Source organism: Myotis yumanensis, unplaced genomic scaffold, assembly GCF_028538775.1.
Source record: "Myotis yumanensis isolate MYYU_CA2020_CCGP unplaced genomic scaffold, mMyoYum1.0.hap1 SCAF_16, whole genome shotgun sequence".
Taxonomy (NCBI): domain Eukaryota; kingdom Metazoa; phylum Chordata; class Mammalia; order Chiroptera; family Vespertilionidae; genus Myotis; species Myotis yumanensis.
Window position 1 is genome coordinate 14,455,227 of NW_027223767.1, and position 5,788 is coordinate 14,461,014.

Sequence of the window (5,788 nt, forward strand, 5' to 3'; positions counted from 1 at the left end):
CAGCCAATCAATGACTCTCTCTCATCATTGATGTTTCTATCTTTCTTTCCCTCTCCCTTCCTCTCTGAAATCAATAAAAATATATTTTTTTAAAAAAGACTGCAGTGTAGTAGGATAGAGAAACTGGCATGAGGCTTATACAATGATTGCATCAAGTAGGTGTGATAAATACCATAATAGTATAAGTGAGGAAACTGAGGCTGCTACTTGCGGAAAGTCAACTCTCGGCCTCTTGGCAGCAGGCCAGGGCTAGAAGTCCACCTCCAGCTGGAGGAACTAGCCTGGGGAGGGGTGTGAAACCCCATCAGACAGCGTCGGAGCTAAAGGCCTTGAGGCGCAGGGAGGTTATATCAAGATCAGGAGCCCAGGCTGGCCTGTGTGACTCAGTGGTTGAGCATCGACCCATGAACCAAGAGGTCACTGGTTCCATTCCCTGTAAGGACACATGCCTAGGCTGTGGGCTTCATCCCCAGTAGGAGGCGAGCAGGAGGCAGCCTATCAATGATGTTTCTCTCATCCAAGCTTCTATCTCTCTACCCCTCTCACTTTCTGTCTCTCTCTAAAAAAGATCAATAAAAACATATAGATAGCCCTGACTGGTTTGGCTCAGTGGATGGAGCGTCGGCCTGCGGACTGAAGGGTCCCAGGTTCGATTCCGGTCAAGGGCTTATACCTTGGTTGCGGACACATCCTCGGTAGGGAGTGTGCAGGAGGCAGCTAAATTGATGTTTCTCTCTTATCAATGTTTCTGGCTCTCTATCCCTCTCCCTTTCTCTCTGTAAAAAATCAATAAAATATAAAAAAAAAACACACATATATATAAAGATCAGGAGCCCAAACCGGTTTGGCTCAGTGGATAGAGCGTTGGCCTGCAGACTCAAGGGTCCCAGGTTCGATTCTTGGTTGTGTGCACATCCCCAGTGGGGAGTGTGCAGGAGGCAGCTGGTCGGTGTTTCTCTCTCATCGATGTTTCTAGCTCTCTATCCCTCTCCCTTCCTCTCTGTAAAAAATCAATAAAATATATTTTAAAAAGAAAAAAAAAAAAGATCAGGAGCCCAAGTCATAATCAGGTGAATGTTCTGATCGACAAGGAGGCAACAAGTAGTGGGAGGAGCCCAAGACCAGGCATCAAGAGATGACCTGGGTCCTGGTTCATACTCTGTTCCATCTGATCCCTTGCCTTAGACCCATTTCAGCCCATAATGAGCACCCACTAGCCAAAAGGGACTCCCCAGCTTGTCATATCTACTCCTCAGCCTAGAGTAACTTCTGTCCTTCCCAGTGATCTCCTGGTCAAAATACTGCCCTTTTGAGAGATCCAGCTCTAATCCTACGTCCTGAGTGAGGCCTTCTTCATCTCCCTAACCAGAGGCGAGGTGAGGATTTCTCTTCTCACCTCTGAGTCCCCACAGACACATTTACATACCTCTGTTAGGAAACTTAGTCTTGTTCTGCCTTACTGTTTACGTAGACGCTTCTCTTGTTTCTCCTACTAAACCAGTGGTTCTCAACCTTCTGGCCCTTTAAATACAGTTCCTCATGTTGTGACCTAACCATAAAATTATTTTCGTTGCTACTTCATAACTGTAACGTTGCTACTGTTATGAATCGTAATGTAAATATCTGATATGCAGGATGGTCTTAGGCGACCCCGTGTGAAAGGGTCGTTCGACCGCCAAAGGGGTCGCGACCCACAGGTTGAGAACCGCTGTACTAAACTAACCCCATTAGATTCCTCCTCCTTGAGAACAAAGACCATATTTACTCGTGCAGCTTCCTTATTACCTACTTTATGGTAGATGCTCAAATATTTGTTGACCTAAAGAAGGACTCCCTTTTATCAGTGAGGTGTCGTGGCCAACGGCATGAACTCTGAGTCACTCAGTAGCTGTGTGACTTTGGGCGAGGTGAGCTTTCTGTGTATCAGTTGCCCCAACAGAAAATGGGTATAACAGTACCTGCCTCGTGAGGGGTGTTGAGGAGCCAGTGAGCACTTAGCCGTGAGACTAGTCCACACTTCAAAATGTGCCAGAGCTGGAATGCTGTCCTCAGTGTTAAATGCCCGCGGGTAATGAGACCTTTCTCCTCCCTGAATGAGTGCCCTCCCTGAATGAGTGCCCTCAGTCCCTGGTTCTGCTGTGAGCAAACCACCAGTGAGTTGTGAAATCCTCCCAGAGAACTTCAAATTGTTCTAGATATTTCTGTGGATTACTTGGTTTGGGTCTGCAGTCTACAGATAGAAAATTAAGGTTCTGTATCATGTTTTCCAGTTCATTGTACAGTTTACTTATTAATTTGCTTTTTTTTTTTTTGCAAGAAGGTAGGCCTTTAGATAGGTTCCTGAGAAGCCACAGAGGTGGGTTTTTTTTTCTGGTTTCTTTTGTTTTAAAAATATTTTTATTGATTTCAGAGAGGAATGGAGAGGGAGAGAGAGATAGAAACATCACTGATGAGAGAGACCATTGATTGGCTGACTCCTGCATGCCCCTTACTGGGGATTGAGCCCACAACCCCGGGCATGTGCCCTTGACCAGAATCGAACCCGGGACCTTTCAGTTCCTAGGCTGACGTTCTATCCTCTGAGCCAAACCAGCTAGGGGGGCCACAGAGTTTTTTGTTTTTTAAAAAAATATATTTTATTGATTTTTTACAGAGGGGAAGGGAGAGGGATAGAGAGTTAGAAACATCGATGAGAGAGAAACACCGACCAGCTGCCTCCTGCACACTCCCCACTGGGGATGTGCACACATCCAAGGTACATGCCCTTGACTGGAATCGAACCTGGGACCCTTGAGTCTGCAGGCCGAGGCTCTATCCACTGAGCCAAACCGGTTAGGGGACCACAGAGGTTTTTATCTTGGTGGAGTTAATAAGAGATAGACCAGTGTTGTCCTCCAGGCTTAACAAGACTGGTCCCTGAATCAAGTCAAAGGTGTTATGATGATTAACACAATTTACAATTTAAGTGAACAAAGACAGTTTTCTCTACCAAACACTCAAACAAATGTAGGTTCCTGTAACATTCATAGGCTCCAGGTTACAAAGGAACCACTGTTAGAATTATGAAAACAACTCTTCCAATATTAATGAAAAGCTCTGACACTTTTAAAAGAGGAGAAGGATCTGAAACCCAGTTTTAACAGGACAAGATACACAACAAGTCAGGGTCTAGCTTACGTTTTGTGGCTGCTCTAATATTTCTTATCATTCTGAGAAACAGGCTCAAGAGTAACCTGGGGCTTTGTATTCTTTAAGCGCCTCAATCTGCATCAAAGGTATTTGGCTAATAGGCTTTTTTAAAAAATATATATTTTTATTGATTTCAGAGAGGAAGGGAGAGGGAGAGATAGAAACATCAAGGATGAGAGAGAATCATTGATCAGCTGCCTCCTGCATGCCCCCTACTGGGGATCAAGCCTGCAACCTGGGCATGTGCCCTTGACTGGAATCGAACCTGGGACCCACCAGTCCGCAGGTCGACGCTCTATCCACCGAGCCAAACCAGCTAGTTTTTTAAAAAATATATATATATTTTTATTGATTTCAGAGAGGAAGGGAGAGGGAGAGAGAGAGATAGAAACGCCAATGATGAGAGAGAATCATTGATTGGCTGATAGGCTTTTAAATTCCACAGGGTCGGTATTCCCCGCGCCCCCGGCGCTGGTGGCCACGGGCCCCAGCGTCTTCCTGCTCATGGTCAGCGGGCAGGTGGAGAGCGCCCAGTTCCCTGAGTACGACGATCTCTACTGCAAGTACTGCTTCGTGTACGGCCACGACTGGGCCCCCACCGCGGGGCTGGAGGAGGGGATCTCCCAGATCACATCGAAGAGCCGAGGCATGCAGCAAGCGCTGGTGTGGAACTTCCCCATCGACGTCACCTTCAAAAGCACCAACCCCTTCGGCTGGCCACAGATTGTGCTCAGCGTGTACGGACCAGACGTGTTCGGGAACGACGTGGTCCGAGGCTACGGGGCAGTGCACGTGCCTTTCTCTCCTGGCAGGCACAAAAGGACCATCCCCATGTTTGTCCCAGAATCTACATCTAAGCTGCAAAAGTTCACAAGCTGGTTCATGGGACGGAGGCCTGAGTACACGGACCCCAAGGTGGTGGCTCAGGGTGAAGGCCGGGAAGTGACCCGCGTCTGCTCCCAGGGCTTTGTCACTCTCCTCTTCAACGTGGTGACCAAGGACATGAGGAAGCTGGGCTATGACACTGGGCCTGCGGACATGCAGGGGGTCTCGGGGCCCAGCCTGCCCCAGGACCTCCCCCAGTGAGCCTGGCCAAGCAGCGTGCCGACTGAGTGGCTCCCACAACGCCAGGCGGCCACTGCCGATCCACCTGCCTGCTCCAGTGTAGTTGGGGGTGGGGTGGGATATTTTCATAAAATAAATGGTTGCTTTGTCATGGAAAAAAAAAATAAATAAATAACAAATTCCACCGGGTGAGGTGGATTTGTAGATAAAGGGTTGAGAGGCAGAAGTGAGGAGCGTTAAGGGGAATAAGAGGGAAAGGGGCAGCCACCCGTGGAGGGAAAGAAGCAGGCTGCTCTGACTGATTCTCTGCTATTAACTCCGGCACAGCTGGCCCTCTGCCCGGTTTTGCTGCACAAATACTTTGTGTTTCTGAAGCTTTTCCTATTGTAAGACCCTGGGATGGAGCTGCACTGCTTTTCCCAGTACCCACATCTGGCACGGGAGCGGGGCCTGCAGGGATAGGGAGCCTCCCCAAGCCCTGCTTTCTTTCGAGAGCGGGACACACTGCAGACACCCCTTTTGGGTGTCTTCCCAGGCCCGGGCTCCTTCACTCGGGGCAGCCAGTGGGGAAAGGAGGGGGCAGCCTGGGCAAGCATCCTCCTCCTCATGCTGGTGCTTGTCTCCTTTTAAGGGCATTTATGTTGTTTCTGTTCTCACAAACAGATAATAAGATGTCCTGTGGAGGGCTGGACAATCAGAGGAACTTCAAGGCGGGGGCCGTATTCCTGCTTTCTGTACAGCTGTGCAAGGGGGGAGGGGAGGAGAGGGCAAAGATAGGCGTGGAAACCTTAACTGCATCCTTGAGCTGGTTTTATATGTCCGGGAAACAAGCGTTAGAGTTAACCCTCATCACACACAAGCCCTCCCCTACAGTGGAGAGGGGGTTCACAACAGTAGGCCTGGGGCCTGACTGTTCACCATGACCCGCCCAGTTAGGAATTTATGCTCTGATCGTGCTGTGAGGTGACTCCATAGAATCCCTTTTTCATCACAGGAGGTTCAGTGGTTAGACTTTTTTGAGCTTTAGACATTCGGCTAAACCATTGAAGCTCTGAGTTTATGAGAGTCAAAAAGAAGCAGTCCCAACATATTAGATGGTCCCATTTATGTGAAATATTCATAATAAGAAATCTCTAGAGTAAGGTAGTAGATAGATGAGGGGTTGCTAGGCTGAGGTGGGGTGGAGGGATGGAGAGTGACTGCTAATGAGTACGACGTTTCTTTGTGGGATGATGATGAAAATGTTCTAGAATTATGTTTTTATTGACTTTAGAGAGAGGGGGAGGGAGAGAGAGAGAAACATCACTCAGTTGCCTCCTGAATGTGCGCTGACCAGGAATTGAACCTGGGTATGTGTCCTGACTGGGAATTGAACCCGCAACCTTTAGTTGCATGGGATGACACTCAACCACCTGAGCCACACTGGCCAGGGCAGGTCTATATTTCTTTTACTGTTGTTTCCTGTTTGGGTTCACAAATTTGTTTCCTATAATTAAAATAAAATCGCTTCTAACTGCAGTAGGTTTTTTTTTCA

At 48.1% G+C, this 5,788-nt stretch overlaps 1 pseudogene; it reads left to right on the top strand.

Annotated features, from left to right (window-relative positions):
* The first annotated feature begins 404 nt into the window (after nt 1–404).
* Nucleotides 405–4,351, top strand: LOC138994977 (B9 domain-containing protein 1 pseudogene; annotated as a pseudogene).
* Nucleotides 4,352–5,788: the final 1,437 nt, after the last annotated feature.